General features: G+C 45.4%; 1 long non-coding RNA gene across 1 annotated transcript in view; it reads right to left on the bottom strand.

The window, feature by feature from the left end:
* The window catches only part of LOC147727587 (uncharacterized), a 34,872-nt gene extending 25,910 nt beyond the window's left edge, over positions 1 to 8,962 (bottom strand). Inside the window, exon 1 of the long non-coding RNA XR_015309493.1 lies at positions 8,934 to 8,962. This is a non-coding gene — a long non-coding RNA (uncharacterized LOC147727587). The remainder of the gene's footprint in view (positions 1 to 8,933) is intronic.
* Positions 8,963 to 17,642: the final 8,680 nt, after the last annotated feature.

Genomic DNA, 17,642 nt, shown 5'->3' with positions numbered 1-17,642 from the left:
GGTTGGTGGAGAAGTGTGGCTCACTGGTTAGAGCAGGCAGACCCTGAAGCAGAGGTCAGAACCGGGACCAGGGTTCAATTCCCGACGCGGCAGGGTCTTGAGCTCAAATGTCCATGGACTCGATAATTCTCGCTTCGGTGCCTGACCTAATCATGGGTTCACACTCTGCAACTCTGGGCATTAAGCTTGCTTAATCTCCACAACGGCCCCCCCGCGGCGGGATGCCTGGCTTTCACCTTGGGGATGCCCTGTAGGGGCTATCTCACAGGGAAAAGCCAGGACGGGTTCCCAAGGCAAGCGCGGAGATACCCCTTCGGGGGTCGATTCAGGCGCTATATAAGAAACATAATAATAATAATAATAATAACCGCACCCTGAAGGGCATGATTATGGGCCTAGAGGAGCCCATGAGGCGGAAGTGGGACGTCTTGTTACCATGCCTGTTATTCGCATACAGGGAGGTGCCTCAGAAATCCTTAGGGTTCAGCCCCTTTGAGTTGCTGTATGGCCACCCTGTCAGAGGGCCTCTCACTCTGGTGAAGGAGGGGTGGGAGAAATCCCGTGGGAAAACCCCTCAGGATGTGTTCAGCTATGTGCTGGCCATCCGCAACCAGACCAAGCGCTTCAGGAAGCTCGCTCAAGAGAACCTGGAGGCTAGCCAGGAGGAAATGAAGAGATGGTATGATCAGAACACCTCTCTTGTGGAGTTCCAACCTGGGCAGAAAGTGTGGGTGATGGAGCCAGTGGAGCCTTGTGCGCTCCGTGACAAGTGGTCTGGGCCATATGAGGTGGTGGAGCGCAAGAGCGAGGTTACCTACTTGGTTAACCTGAAGACTCCCAGGCAGCCCCTGAGAGTGTTGCATGTAAACCGCCTCAAACCCCACTTTGAGAGGTCAGCAGTGACTTTGCTCATGGCTACAGATGCAGGAGGGGAGGAGGATAGTGATCCTCTCCCTGACCTCCTGGCAACCAAGGAGCAAGATGGGTCAGTGGATGGGGTGATACTCTCACCCACCCTGACCCCAGAGCAGCAGCAGGACTGTCGCCAAGTCTTGGGTCAGTTCGCCCCCCTATTCTCCCTGACCCCAGGTGTCACCAACTGGTGCGTCCACTATGTGGACACTGGTGACAACCTGCCTGTGAAACAGAAGTTTTACAGAGTGGCTGACAAGGTCAGGGCTAGCATCAAAGAAGAGGTTTCTAAGATGTTAGCGCTAGGGGTAATTGAGCCCTCCAGCAGCCCCTGGGCTAGCCCAGTGGTCTTAGTGTCTAAGAAAGCTGCTACACCTGGTGGCCCCCCAGAACTCCGTTTCTTCGTGGACTACCGTGGGCTCAATGCGGTCACCAAGACTGACGCGCACCCTATCCCCAGAGCTGATGAGCTGGTGGATCGGTTGGGAGCTGCCCGGTACCTGAGCACCTTTGATTTGACTTCAGGTTACTGGCAGATTGCCTTAACTGAGGGGGCCAAGGAAAGATCAGCATTTTCAACGCCAGAGGGGCACTTCCAGTTTCGTGTCATGCCCTTTGGGTTGAAAAATGCCCCAGCCACATTCCAGAGACTGGTCAACCAGGTATTAGCCGGGCTGGAGGAATTCAGCGCAGCATACCTGGATGACATTGCTGTGTTCAGCTCCACTTGGGTGGAACACTTGCAACACCTCTGCGCAGTGTTGAAGGCTCTGCAGAAGGCAGGCCTCACTATCAAGGCCAGTAAGTGCCAGATAGGGCAGGGATCTGTGGTGTACTTGGGACACCAGGTGGGGAGCGGCCAGGTGGCGCCCCTACAGGCGAAGATTGATACCATTCTGGCTTGGGAACCCCCCAAGACCCAGACTGAGGTGAGAGCCTTTTTAGGTCTCACCGGGTATTACAGACGGTTTGTCAAAGGTTATGGCACCATTGTAGCCCCTTTGACAGAGCTGACATCTAGAAATCAGCCCAGGAAAGTGAATTGGACTGAGGCCTGTCAAACTGCTTTTGACACCCTCAAAACTGCCATGTGCACAGCACCGGTGCTTAAGGCACCTGACTTTTCAAGTGAGTTCATTGTGCAAACTGACGCTTCAGAGCAAGGCGTGGGAGCAGTACTCTCACAGATCAATGAGGAGGGCGAAGACCAACCAGTGGCTTTCATTAGTAGGAGGCTAATCCCCAGGGAACAGAGATGGAGTGCAATCGAAAGGGAAGCTTTCGCTGTGGTCTGGGCTCTGAAGAAGCTGAGGCCCTACCTGTTTGGGACTCACTTCCGTGTTCAGACCGACCACAGGCCCCTCAGATGGTTAATGCATATGAGGGGTGAGAATCCAAAACTGTTGAGGTGGTCCATTTCCCTATAGGGGATGGACTTCACGGTGGAGCACCGCCCTGGTACAGAACACGCCAATGCAGATGGTCTGTCCAGATTCTTCCGCCTTAGTGATGAGGACTCCCAAGAGGTTGGGTAGTTCTCCCCACTTTCAGCTGGAGGGGACACGTGTTAGACCTGACATCCTTGGCGTGGTTTTTCCCCCATCTTTTTGCCTCTGACTCATGTATTTTTGATGCTTTGCTGGATTTCGTTTTTGCTGGTTTAGATGCTTTGGACACTCTGCCACTGCTGATCAGTGTCAGAGTGTAAGTGCTCCCTCTGTAAATTGTCATATTGATTGGGTATACCTGATTGGCATATTTGTTTCACCATGAAGTCCCTAGTAAAGTGCACTGTGTGTGCCAGGGCCGGTGATGACAGATTCTACTAGTGGGCCTGCAGCGCAGATTGCGCCACCCACATGAGTAGCCCTAAAATGGTGTCTCAGGCCTGCCAGCGCAGGGCCTGTGTGCAGTCCGTGGACTGCCATGTCCGCCTAGCCAGTGTCCCCACTGGCTGGGCCTAACCCTTCCCTGTCTGTGCACATCAGTCACCCCTATGGAAGGCTCAAGGTACCCCCCTGGGCAGGGTGCAGTGCATGGGTAAGGTAGAGCATGTACTAGTGCAGGTAACATGCTCTGGTAGTGAGCAGAAGCCATTTTGTGTGCTCACTGCTGTAAGGCTATCTTGCTCAATAGAGTAACATGGGGGAGGCTGGTCCCATTGGATCCCAGCCTATCTTCCCATAGGAACAAGATGGGACATAAGTGAATGATATCCCTGAACTCAGAATTTATTAACACATCTTTTAGTAAAGGTTGTTTTTAAATTCTGTGCTTGAGAATAGTACTTTTAGGAAGTGGCTGTTCTCTTGTCTAAACCTTTCTGTGTGCCTGGGACTGTTTGTGGATTGACTGTCTGGGTTGAGGATGACAGGGTCTGCAGAGCCCCCAGGGGGTTATCTGAGCCAGCCCCGTGGATGAAAGGCAGCATCTGCTGCCAGGGAAGTGGGAGGAGATAGCATCTGATAATGAAGGGCTGTGCCTGCCTAACCACAAAGCTGGCTACACCTCCTGCTGGGCGACTGCCACCTCTGTCCCTGATACTGGGAGGAAGAAGGAAGCCAGGAAACCCCCAGACCCCCAGCAACACCCAGAACTGGTTTAGACCGGGCTCAGGGCCCCCTTTGCACAAAGTCTTCAAAAGACTTCAAAGGACTTCAAAGACTTTTTGGGGTATAAGAGAAGGACCCCTGACAACAGATTTTTAGATTCTACAATCAAGAGGAACCTCTGCCAGAAGAAGGACTGCTGAAGGAGCTGATGGAAGATTGCCTTGCTGTGTGCTTTAAGGGCTGACCTATCCTGCTATCCAACTGAAGGAGAGGAGAAGAAAGGGCCTTTGCTGTGAGTTGTGACCCTGCTTGCTTGAAACTGCTGAGACTTTGCTGTGTGCTGTGTCTGCAACTTGAATCTCCGAGGGCCTGAGATAAGCTGGCCTCCTGTTCCTGGAACCCAGGGTTAAAAGGTTCCTAAAGAGACTCTTTAGGCGCTGTGAGATCGTCTTCATTTTCAGCCTGCGCTCTGCAAACCATCCGCCAGCCGTGGGAGAGAATCGGTGTGTTTATCGACACACAACTGACGCTGGCCGTGGGACTGCTTTGCTTCCCCCGTGAGCTGCTGGTTGCGTAAGCTGAAAGCATTGAGGGCGGCCTCTCTACATCGTGTGCCTGTGGTGGGGACTGCTGTGCCCCGAAGCGCCAGATCCGCGCATCACCGCCGCGACCCAGGACTCAGAACCGCTAAGGAAACACACCGCCAGCGGCCCAGGACCCATGAGCTGCATCGGAGCGGCCGCGCTGGGATTGGCTCGCTCAGGGAGGCTCGCCTGAGAAGGACGCGCTGCCATTGGTCCACCGCCAGGGTCTACACGAAGGAGCCGCGCTCCTATTGGCCGAGGACCGGAGAGGCGTGCGGCGTCATCAGAGGCTCGTCCCGAGAGCCGCGCACGGATTGGTCGAGCGCCTGTGCCCCTCGAGAAGAGGCGCTGCTGCCGGGGAAGTCCTCCTGCAAGCCCCTGGGGGCCTCGCGTGTCTGCTGCCTACCCCGCGTGTGGCGAACTCATCACCAAGAACCCCCGACTGTTGTGGGGACATAACGAAGAGCACGGGGAAGGTGACCGGAAGCGCTGAGAGCGCAGGAGAGACCGGAAACTCGCCGATCAGAGCGGGTAAGACAGCCTGAGAGGAGCGGTGAAGGGCACTAGCGCCAGAGCGATCATAGAGTCAATTTGGCTGTATTTACAAACACCAACACGTTCTAGAGACTTGAGACTGATTTGATAAAGAACTTCCTATTAACAAGTGCAACCACTAAGAATTAAGTGCAACCTTTACCTGAAGAAGTGATTATCGTGTATTACTGCTTTTTACTGCCTGCAACTAGATAAAGATATATATATTTTTATAAAATATACTTACCTGTGTGGTCTCAGTTTGTGGTGGATTGGGGATTATTGTTGTGTTGTGTGCAATTATTATGCACATTGCCTTGGGGATAAGCCTGCCTGCTCGCGCCAAGCTACCTAGAGGGAGAGCGGAGGTTATCTACTGTGTGTATTCCTTCACCCTGACTAGAAGCAAGGGTCCCTACTTGGTCTAAGGTACTTACCTCTGCCAACTACAGACCCCCAGATCTAACAAATTTTAATTTTCAATATTGCAATGAATCAGTTCAGGGATTTGTCAGACATGTATTACATAGTTATAAAGACATTTTTGTTCCCATCATTTTTAAAAAAATTAGCCGTTGCAATTTTAAACATAAATTTGCAGAGTAAAATCAGAGGGAAACTAGTTTCGCTTTGGTAATGGTTTACTTAGACCAACATGTATTTTTTTTTATTACTGGACAGTATCCCATTCACCCTGCCACTTCTAGACAGATTTGCAAGCTCTTGGCGATACGGTCTGTCTCTAGGCATTGTGAAGGGCCTACGTGGAGACATGTGTTGCTCTTTAAGGACACAATTACAATTTGCAACTAAAGAGCTATTGTAATTACATTCATATAATAACAAACACAGTAGTCTTCGCAAGTTAATACAGGACTTACCTTTGTTTTTTTAATTTTAAGCATATTGCAAAAAACTTACAAAAGAAAAAGACGACAAGAAACCACACTTCTGCCTAAGCTTAGTGGCCATATGCTGGCAACCATTTTTTGAAAATAAAATAAAAATACCTTTTGCATATATTTTTACCAGAAAAGTACAGATGCTTCATACCAGGCATGTGCAGTTAGAACAGGAATAAGAAACCTTTTCAGTCTTCATATATATCTCAGGAGAACATGATAATTCTAGCACCGCCTTGTAAATGTGGAGAAGGGCTTTGCATTACAGGAGCGTTACTGGAGCGTCGTAAAAAGTGAAGCTCCGGTGGCGCAATTTCCGTGTAAATATGCCCAAAGGTGCGAGAGAAAATAAATGATGTTGTTACCGATGAAGTTGCCTTTGCTATCTTTTCTTTTTTCCACAGGCGAGAAACCATGCTGTGAATGGTGTCTGTCACTCACAATCGATAGAGGGCGCTGCATTTTAATAAAATACTTAACATGAAAATAGTCACCAAAACATGCTGGGCCTCATTTATGAAAAATTACGCATCGATGCGTGAAAACGGCGATGCATCACTTTTCATTGCGCCCTCCTTGCGACATGCTGGATGCGTCATATTTGCCGTATGATGCATCATGTCGCAAGGAGTTACAGATACGTCAGTATTTCTGACATATCAGTAGGCGCAAAAATGACGCATAGCTGGAGTGTGTCACAAAAGTGACGCAACTCTAGCAACGGGTCATTACACATGGGCAAGTCCCATTTGAAATGTGCCTGCGTCAGTCTTAAGCCTGCTGTGAGGCAGACGTAAGATATTGACGCATGTGCGTCCTAGAAGTGACGCAGTGAAACCTCATAGATTTCACTGCGTCACTTCTACGATGCTTACTTGAGTCAGAACATCCCCCCTGCATACATTATACCTGGCGCAGGTATAATGTGGTGCAGGGGTTTACAAAGTGACGCATCTACCTAGATTTCGTCACTTTGTAAATATGACGCAACATGGCACATTTTTTACCCTGCTGGGTTGTCACAAAAAATGACGCACCGGCAGCGCAAAAGGGACGCAAAGGCTCATAAATAAGCCCAGTTAATTTCAAGAAAAGGGAACAAACAACGGGGGCATATTTACAAGGGCATTGCGCCACCGGAGCGTCACTTTTTATGATCTTCGCTGTGCGGCGGCCGCCACTGGGACTGAAACCCTCCTGGGCGGGACAATTCATTGAATCAGCAGCACGCAAGTGAGATAGAGAACAAAGCCACTGAGGCCCCATCTCTGGGCAGGACATAGTACCCGATGTTAATTTTTGCGGACGATACTTTGCTTCTCTCAAAAACTCGGAGGGGGCTACAGATAGCACTCAACAGGTTTGATGAGTTTTGCAGGGTAAACGATCTGCAAATTAATGTTGGTAAAACTAAATTTATGGTCTTTAGTAAAAACCGCCCCATTAAAAGCTCAGTTAGTTTAAATGGTGCCTGCATCGAAAAAGTGGAGGTAATGACCTATTTGGGCGTGACTTTAGACTTTCGCCTTTGCTGGAAATCCCAGGTTGAGGCATTATATCTTAAATTTGCACGCCTCACGGGTTGTTTAATCCAGGAGCATAAGAAGTCCTTCACCAAACGTATTGCTCCAGTACTTAAGATCTATGAAGCAAAAATAAATGCAGCCACTCTGTATGGTGCCGATCTTTGGGGTTTCAAAGATCTAACCTCTCTGGTTAAAGCCCAAAACAAATTCTTGCGGAATTTGGTAGGTCTCCCTCAATCTACACCTATCAAACCTCTGTTGTTGGATTTGGGCTGTAAGCCCATTAATGAGTTGGCTCGGTATCGTTTGGTGGCATTGTGGCGATAGCTCTGGACTTCTCCAGAGCTCAGCCTCTTTGCCAACGAACTAGCCGAGGTAAAATCATTATGGGGCACTTCAAATATTGCATGGCTAAGGGATGTGAAACTGGTGCTGGAAGAGATGGGTCTAAACCAGCTTTGGGCCTCCCCGGGGACTTCCACGTTCCCCTCTAAACAGGATTTTAAAATCTGTATTGGGCTTCAGTCAAGCATTCAGCTGTTGTTCAGTCTGATGCCACTAGCCTAACAGGTCTTTTTCTGGCCCACAAAGTGACCCCCTCCTTAGAGATCTACTGGGATGTGATTACTAAGACTCTCGACCGGAAATTATATCACCAGTTCCGAGTTGGGTCACTACCCATTAACTCTTTTACAAAAAAGTGGTCTGCCAACTTAAATGATACCTGCCCTTTCTGTTTAGACCATCCGGAGAGTGTGGGCCGTTTTCTTTTTGCCTGCCCTGCATATCATGCCCCAAGATTGAAATGGATCAGGCCTATTTACTGTAGGCTAGAAATCAAAGGGAGCACTGAAGCCATGAGGATATTTCGTACCAACACCTCTGAGCTGGTAGCGGTTGGTGTTGCAAAATTCCTTGGGTGGGCATGGGTTATTCGAACCAGGAACCCAAATGTATTTTAATATGGAAAATGTTTTATGAGGTATTATATTTACAAAGTCTTTATTATACTGTTTAATACTTTTTAAATGATGATTGTTATGATGTTTTTTTATTAAATTTTCTTCTTATCCTGTCTTTGATATTTCTGTCTTTTATGATTTGATAATCGAAATAAAGATTTATGAAACTGAAACTGAGAGAACAAAGTCATCCATTCATGAGCAGTGCCTGACCCAAAGCCCACTCTGTGTATATTGAAACCAATAGTTCTGCCTACTGACAGCTAAAACTGTCTGTAGTCGAGACCTAAGAAGGACAATAAATGGAAATAAGAAAAGCATTGGCACAGTAATGTATTGGAGCACCAGCCTTGGCACTGAAATGCACTTCTTTTTTGGGCAGATGTGCAGATGCTTTATTCCAGAATCAAAGAGTCTGATTGAAAAAGTTTTTTTTTTTTTTTAAATGATGCTTAGTTTTTCAGCAAAACAAATACTGAAATTTAAAAGGGCAACAAGATCCAGATAGTTGAGGCTTGTCCACACAAATTCCGCCCACCAAAGCATTAGAGCTTGTAAGTAGGTACTGACAGAAAGTGTGTGGAGGGCGATTACTGGTGTCTGGAAAGCTGATACAGGAGGAAACATTGGGTGAGGTAGGTAGGGCTCAAGCCATAAAAAGTTCTGGGTAATATGCAAAGGAGCTTGAATTATGATCTCTTCTTGACCAGGAGCGAGTGGCATGCTCTGAGTGCAAGAATGCATACGGTTATGTGCTTATATTGGGAATATGAGTTGAGCATCAAAGGTTTGGCCTCAAAGCAGGTGTAGATGATAGAAGACGTTTGCGCTATGTTTCACTCACGTTCATTGAGTTCATACAAAAATGTTTAAAGAGACATTTTCAAGTGTATTAGCTGTTTCAGATTTGACTCAAATATTGAATATCACAGTAATTCAATAAAAAGGCATCGCATCTTACCCCATACGGTCCATTAGGATAGAACCCCTGCACAGAAAATAAGTTTGGTATTAAAAGAATTGTTCGACTCCAGCGGCTCCCCAAGTAACCCTTGTTGTCTGATATAAACATTTTAATAATGTCCCTGGCCTCTCCTCCGGTACAAGCATTTTTTAATTAGCTTAAGTTAAAAACAAAGTTGAACACATGCGTCTTCTGAAGGCAGAGTGATAGCGTGTTTCAGATCATGCTGTCAGTGGCATAACGCAAAATGATGCCCTCCCCCTGCAGAATGTGACGAGGGGCCCTGGTATCACAAATATACATTTATTTTGGGTTAAATGGGGCCCATTGAAGCGTTGGGGCCCTCTGCCCCATGCAGGCTGCAGGAGCCTCCATAACACACCCTGCATGCTGCATTGAGAGAATGACGAGCACTATTTACTTATATGTTGTTGTGATGATTCTGATGTCACCACCTCCACCCTCATCCTCCTTTTAGACCTTTCTTTTCTAAGGATGAATATTTTTCCAGAGAAACACAGTCAGTGCTTACAAGTTCTCGTTGTCTGTCATTTGGAAAGGTAGACAACCCTTTAGCTACATTTGTGTCTTTACTCGTAGTTCAATATTCAGTTGCGGACCCTTTCTTTTGCTCTACAATTTGGTAGTATTTTATGGTTCCTTTTAAAACGCCCAGGCTGGAGCATGGCCCTGATGTATAGCCACAGAATGAGAACATGGTGACATTCCTCCATCACTGATATGATGGTTTTGAGGTGTTTCTATTTGGGCATGTTTTGGAGACACCAGGGGCCTGATTCACAAAAAAAATTGAACATGTATATATTTATTTATGTGTATATCTACTCCTATATGTACGTGAAGCACTTCACTGCTTTGCTATACAATTCAGAGTGCAGATTAAGACCTAGGGACCTTATTTATGAAGGCCTTACGCCGCCGGTGCGTCACTTTTAACATGGGAAAAAGTGATGCACCGGTGACGCAAGGCCTTCATAAATAAGGCCCTAGGGGCCCGATGTAGGTAATTCTAATTTACCACTTCTAAAATACCGAATCATACCGATTCGGTATTTAAGAAGTGGTAAATTAGAGGGGGGGAAATGTAGGTAATTCTGAATCGGTAAATACCGAATCGGTAAGATTCGGTATTTACCGATTCTGTAAATCCCGAATCGGTATCCCCCATTGATTCCTATGGGCCTTGAAGCCCATAGGAATCAATGTGGAATACCAAATCGGTATTTACCGATTCGGTAAATTCCGATTGTTGCAAGGGTGCAGGGGGTGTCACTTTGACACCCTCTAGCACCCCAATTCCGGACTTGTGTGCCATGTGGCACACAGACATGCCCTAAGGGCATGTCTGTGTGTCACATTGCACAGTGGTGCATGCACAGATGTGCATGCACACCTGTATTCAGGATTTTACCACCCAATAGGATTGGTTGGTAAAATACTGATTCTAAAGGGCCTTTGGGACTCAGGAGAGTCCCACCTACATGTAGATTTACCGAATCGGTAAATATACCGATTCGGTATTTTACCGATTCGGTAAATTTACTGAATTGGTAAAATAGGCCCCCTACATCCAGAAAAGCCATTTACCAGTCGGTAACGGCCGAATCGGCCGTTACCGGCCGGTAAATGTCGACCTACATTGGGCCCTAGGTGCTTTGTATTAGTATGTCCCTCTCAACCTCCCCTTTAACATTTGCTCAAAGTCCCTTACATTTAGCAGTATGTATTCCCTATTTTCCAGTTACTCCTCTTTGGGCCATATGTAGATAAATGGCTTTTACCGAATCGTAAATACCGAATTTTACCGATTCAGTATTTACAATTCGGTAACTGCCATGTAGGTAATAATTCTTTAAAAATTACCGATTCGGTAATATTCGGTAATTACCGAATCTGTATTTACCGAATCGGTAATTGCCATTGATTCCTATGGGCCTTGAGGCCCATAGGAATCAATGGCAATTACCGAATCGGTAAATACCGATTCGGTAAATTTACCGATTTGTCAAGGGGGACAGGGTGTCACTTTGACACCCTGTTGCATCCCTGATTCCGGCTTGTGTGCAATGTGACACACATACATGCCCTTAGGGCATGTATGTGTGCCACATGGCACAGGTGTTTATGCACAGATGTGCATGTACACAGAAATTTGTTGTTTATCATGCCATTGTATTTCATGGTAAATAACGAATTTCTAAGGGCCTGTGGCACTGGTTCCAGTGCCACCTACATCCCAAATTTCCAATTCTGTACATTTACCGAATCGGTAATTTACCGATTCGGTAAAATTACTGATTCGGTAAATATACAGAATCGGTAATTTTCAGGCCCCCTACATCTGGAAGTACAAATACCGGTCGGTAACGGCCTTGAACAGGCATGGAGGGAGAACCAGTTAAGTTATATTATTGTCGAGTTAATGTGGGAACATTTTCTCAGGTGTTTGATGAGACATGCTGCAGCCTGTAGAGCATCCTTCTGGGAGGGGTGGGCAGGGTGTGAGTGTGGTGTACAGGAGACCATGCAGCACAACATTGGTCCATTTATATGAGTGAGGACAAGTATTGCATGGCAGACCTGAACCCATTTTTAAGGAGAAAACGTTTAACATTTCTCACGAGGATGTTCCTTGAAAGAAATATTGGCATTGAGAATTATTTAGTGTTCATTGTCAGATAGGGGTTCAAGCCATCAAAATTCAACTTGGTGAGCCAGATTTAGGCTTCTTCTTTGCTGTTACAAGCAAAGAGGATGAATCCAGTTATTCTTTGGCTGAGATTCAGGTAGGTGCCAGGTTTGGATAAGGAGAAGGCTGCCTTTGAGTTGTTGAAAGTAGGGAACACCAGAGACGTTCATATAGAGGTGAGTTACATAATATCATCATATTTGTTACTTTTGAGGCTGCTGTCAGTGAGTACAATACTGAGGGGTTCATTGTATATTCATAGTGATGATGATGGCGACACGATGGAGTCCTGTGATATTCCTCAGGTAAAAGGGCGCTTCTAGGATCTTGAGGATGCCATCTTAATAAACTGGTGCCAGTTGGAGAAAAAGAAGGAGAAAAGATGGAGGACAGCCTTAAATAGTGCCATTCATAATGAGATATTGTAGATGAAACTGTGATGGTCAGCTGTGTAGAGGGCAAAAGAGAGGTCTAGGAGTACAAGAAGGCAGTGGTCCTTCTTGTAGCTAGTGGAAGAGCAAGATCTATATCATGTCTCAATGCTGCAACATGGGTTTTCAGACAAAATATTGTCGAAAAATATAGAGGCAGATTTACAATAACTGGAGCATCCCTAGGGATGCGCCAGTTATTGTGCGCCGCAGCTCCGCCACCCATGGTGCGCCGCATTTACAATGCGGCGCACCATGGGGCAAAAATGGCACAGATGTGTGACGCATCTTTGCTGTAAAGGTGGTGCATTGCTGGAGTTGCGTCGCAAGCGCGACGCAGCTCCAGCAAGGCTCGGGGGTGCTCTATCTGTCCAATGCTGCGTCAAGCCTTTCGCCTGCTTCAAGCAGGTGCAGGTTTTTGAAGCAGCATTGGCCTAAAAGTGACAGAGTGAAATCTTGTAGATTTCACTCAGCCACTTTTGCGAGGCGCACCTGCCCCGGAACGCCCACCCTGCGCCGGAACGCTCACATGTGGCGCAGGGCTTTACAACATGACGCATCTGCCTAGATGCATCACGTTGTAAATAGGTCGCAGGGATGCGCCACATTTACGCCGCCATTGCATGACGCAAATGTGGCGCAAGTCCAACATAAATCTGCCCCATAATGTGGACACAATGTTGTGTCAAGAATATCGAGGACAAAAATATTGTGACAGTAAATTTCTATAGGTAGGCAATGTTTTAGTATATATAATTCCACATATATGTACCTTGGTGATATATATATCTTCAAGGTATGTAGATGTGGAGTTATGAAGAGTAAATTGATGCTTACCTAATTGCATTTACCTTCTCGATATTTTGGTCACACTATGTTTTGTATCCCTTATTCTGCCAGTTACCGGCAGCAGGATCTGAACCAGTCACGTTATCAGGCGTGTGGGACGCTGTCGCTCCGGATTACGGATGTTGGTGTTATTTCTTTGACCAAATTTACACTGCCACGAGGAAGCATGCGGTTCCCCAGTTGCGTTATTAGGCGTGCTGGACGTTGTCGCTCAGGGCCGTGCCTCTCACCCTATCTCCTTTTTTCGTCATTTTGTGATCAGGACTCGGATTGGTATATTGAGAAGTGTGGCTCACTGGTTAGAGGAGGCAGACCTGGAAGCAGAGGTCAGCCCGGGACCAGGGTTCAATTCCCGGCTCGTGGTGTCTTGAGTCCTAAAATGTCCATGGACTCGACAATTCTCGCTCCGGTGCCTTCTCGATTCACAGGTTCACACTCTGTGACTCTGGGCAATAGCTTGCTTAATCTCCACAACGGCCCCTCGCGGCGGGATGCCTGGCTTTCACCTTGTGGATACCCTGCCGGGGTTATCTCACAGGGGAATACCAGGACGGGTTCCCTAAGCAAGCGTTTAGAAACCGCTCGGTGATTTGCGCTATATAAATTCCTGTACATTTACATTAAGCTTTTTACTAATCAAGATTTGGGGTATTATCTATGGACGTAGAAGGTGACACTCCAACCAAATACTGTTTACAGTGTAGTGGAACTTTATTTTTAACCTCTATCCCATGCTGGAAACACTGCTTGAGGAAGCAAGTCGACCCTTTTTTAGTGAGGCAATCCACTAACTAAATTTAAGAACCTTCCTGCTGCGTCTCATCTTATATCGGGACTTGTCTGGTTTTGCTTTTTCCTGCTTGCTACCACGTCCATTTCCTGCAGTGACTGACATATTTCTTGTGGTTACTATACCCCAACATCAAGCGGCCTGATTCATCTAAGATACATTTTTGCCTTGAGAAAGTCTGGGTACGAACTTTGTACTGACGAAACACGTGTTGGCTGCCTTTGACGGTTGAATTTGAATACATGAATAAAATAAGAAAATCACACGCATAAAGTCTTAGATTAGGTCATCTTGTCCCAACAATAATGTATTGATGTATTACTATTACTGTATCGTTGAAATAATCTTGCGACCAATAGGTCATTTTGAATATTGCAATTTGGATTGTGCTGCACTGACCCTTTAAACTTTCAGGATCTGAAGTCTGATTGATAGTTATGATGAAGACAGTTGGTGATGATGTGGTGTTGGAGTTGGATGTGAACTACTTTTTTGATGATTATGTTAATGAATGGATGATCAGTGATGATTATATTTGGGGAGGTATCAGGGTCCAGGGTGGGTTTATCCAGGATAGGCAGAACCAGATCACTCTTGAAGGCTTTGGTGAGTGTGCTTTGAGAGAGAGTGAATGTAGGATTGTCAAAGGGGCAAGATGCATTGAGGAAAAGGGGGTGCTGTGGATGCTAGTTGGTGCAGTTGATGTGTTGTTCCATTGTATGCAGTGCTAGATTGTCTTGGAAAGTCTTCTGCCTCTGTCGATACTTTCTTTATGGTTTTAGTATTGCACTTCGCTTGTATAGACATTTTAGAAGACACAGGTCAACCGGGGAGTTGTTTTTCTTCCATTTCTTTTCCTGTTTGTATATGATGTATTTGTTGTTAATGAGGACTTTGGAATATCAGGATTCAGAAGATTTGGATTTGCAGCTATGCATTTTCATTGGTGCATTGATGTCTGTTAGGTTCTTCACAGTGATGTCTGTTTGCTTCATCACAGTTGTAAAGGAGAGAGTAGACATCAGATGCTGGGAGAAGGATGTTGGTGAAGGAGCTGAGCTTATATTGTAGGATGTCAATGGAGCGAAAGGTTTGTTGTTCTTATTATTCTTTGTGTGTGAGCTGCGCATCAAGAATTTTGAAAGGGACAATAAAGTTGGCAGTCCACTCCAAGGATATGAGTGTTTTGCAGTAGGTGGTGAGGATAAAGCTGCAGTCTTTAACATGAGTTCAATCGGCTGCCTCTTTATCTTCTTTTTACTTGTGCTGTTAGCGAGGCTGAAGCCTTTCAAAAAGGAGATGTGTTAGTTTTGGAAGATTGTGATGGTGATGAGGTCAGAGATTTTATCTATGAAATCTTTGTTTCATCAAGGAAGCATGAAGGTAAGTTGAAGGTTGCAACATGGATGCAGAGAGTGGATGAAGCACGTGAGGAACTTTATTGATTTGGTTGTTGCTGTTTTACTTGGGTTGCTGGACCAGGAGGTTCTGTGGATGACACCAAGAACTCCTTCTCTCTTGGATCTGTAAGCATGCTGAATGCTGCAACCTGTGGCCATGAGGACATCTATGATGTGTTAAACTGTGTATGTGACTCATGTTTCCAAGATGAAGTATGCCTCAAGATTGTGGTATTTAATGAGGTATGCCATCTCTGGAGTGTAAAGCACTGTAGAGTATGCATTGATTCACATAAGGTGGAAGATACACTCAGTTATTGGTGGTTGTGAGGTGAGCAATGAGATGTGGATGGAGTTGGACTTGATTTCTAGGCAGGTATTGACTATGTGTTTGTGGTTTCTGGGCTTGGGTGTGAATGTGAGCATGCATTCTGATTTCTGATCGGGAGGAAACATTACCTGGAGGACACGTTCCTTCCTGGAGGATGGGTGTTGCACAAGCAAGCGATCTGGCTCACTGCCCTTTCTGGCAAGAATAGGCCAAATCAGGGGGCATTCTTGTCCTTAATGCACCTAGCCAGCGGCACCTTGGTGAGAGATACCCTAGGAGAGGGTATTGAGAAGTCAGGAGGAGCCCTGATTGTTTGGGGAGCATCAATGGAAGTCTCAGCTCAGGCATGCAGTCGCCTTGGGTAAACTTGTTCCTAGGTGACAGGGTGGTTTAAGATGAAGGGCAGTACTGGTTGGTCAGGTTACACTGACTATCATATCGAATGGTCAACCGGGGATACTTAATGAATGTGTGGTTCATGTCTGCCAATACCTCAAAAGAATTTGCCTACATTCTACTAATGACACCAGGGACTTCTTATAAAACAACATTATCCAGATTAAAAAATTTTTTAATCCTACTCACAGTACTCACTAAAAACACATTATATTCAATTTGGCATGGTGTTTATTGCATGTTTAGATGTAAAATATTATTCTCACACCACATTTCACATTAACAGACAATGATATGAATTTAAGAAATGGAGGGCTGCTCTGCAGTTGCATGAATTTTGGGCAGTGGAGAAAGTTTTCAAAAGAGATATATTTGTCAGCATAATAAGATATTGTTGATTCACTAAATGATGTAGGGCCTAAAGAAAGCATACAAAATTCTTATTGCATGTTAAAGTTTTGCATTACCTCATAACTTGAGTCCCAGCCATATTTTTCCATCTTATTGAAAAAAAACAAAGTAGTGTAAGTAATTTGTCAATGATATAGGTTTCAAACATAACATATTAAGACACATTTTGTTTCATTTTATTTAGATTATATCTGGCTTCAGGTTGATATAATTGTCTGCAATGTGGTAATTTGCATTTTTCTTAAAATAGTGCCTGCAGGCTTCCTATAGTAAAAGTTTTAAAGATATCCATAGCACAGTATGTTCAGGGTGGGTAGCTAGAAACGTACTCAACAGCTCCATGGAGCTTAGTTCATTCTCACCCAAGCTCAAAGCCTCTTATGTTAGATAACTCCTCAAATAGAAAAACCTTACCCCATTCAGCCCAACAAACTTCAAATCAATGCCACAGAGACAGACAAAGCATGGTATACCTATGACCTTTCTCATCAGCTAAACTGTGCACCTTCTCTCTCGCCTCTTCATCCAATACACTGTAAAGAGCTGCGCCCCACAACATGATAACTGTACTGTGGTAATCACGCACAGTTTGGAAGCATTTTCCACATAGCATCAAAAACAAAGACAACAACCTTCTAATAACACACCCTAGAAGGCATAGCATGCTGCCCATGTAGGCAAGCACTTCGGTGCCGACATTGGGGTAATATTTGCTATATAGATGTTAATAGATATTTCTAAAAAGCATAATACATTATTGGTAGGTTTACTGTTTTGTGTACTCACTGGGACTGGAACAGCTACAGCAACACATAGAAGACAAAGGAATATTGCAACCTTCATAGTTGTGTAGATCTCCCTAGAAATACAAACACAGCAAGCCACAATGAAACTCACCAAAAATCAAATGCAGTTCTAAAGTTTCGAATTTATGTAATTCCCTTGATGTCATGATTTTATGATGCCAGACATACCAATGGATATTTCTAACAAACAATGATTTAACGTTCAGTCATGAATCCTATGACTATTGGTCAACAAGGTGCGAATGTGACTGTTTAGGAAGAGTTAATACAAACATGTTATTTGAGTTATATTTTTACTTGGGGAGGCTCTGGAAATATTTTTATGCTCATTGACTGGTTGTAGTTTTTGCCATTAGTTTCCCTGGGGTAATCTCCTCTATGATTGGTTGAGTGCATGTGATACTAAATGGGGTAGGGAGGACTTTGCTTCATTTGGATCATGCCCATGATTGTCAGTTAGAAGCCAGCAGGCAGTGAAGTCAGTGAAGAGCTGAACAGAGTTAACAACATCTGGAACAACACACACCAACATCAGAACTGTTGAGGCCTTCCTTGTAAGAGCACTCAGGTATAAACAGAGGT

This window comes from Lissotriton vulgaris, chromosome 3_1 (genome assembly GCF_964263255.1).
Source record: "Lissotriton vulgaris chromosome 3_1, aLisVul1.2, whole genome shotgun sequence".
NCBI lineage: Eukaryota > Metazoa > Chordata > Amphibia > Caudata > Salamandridae > Lissotriton > Lissotriton vulgaris.
The sequence above is the reverse complement of the archived record's forward strand: the minus strand, read 5'-3'. Positions and strand labels throughout refer to the sequence as shown.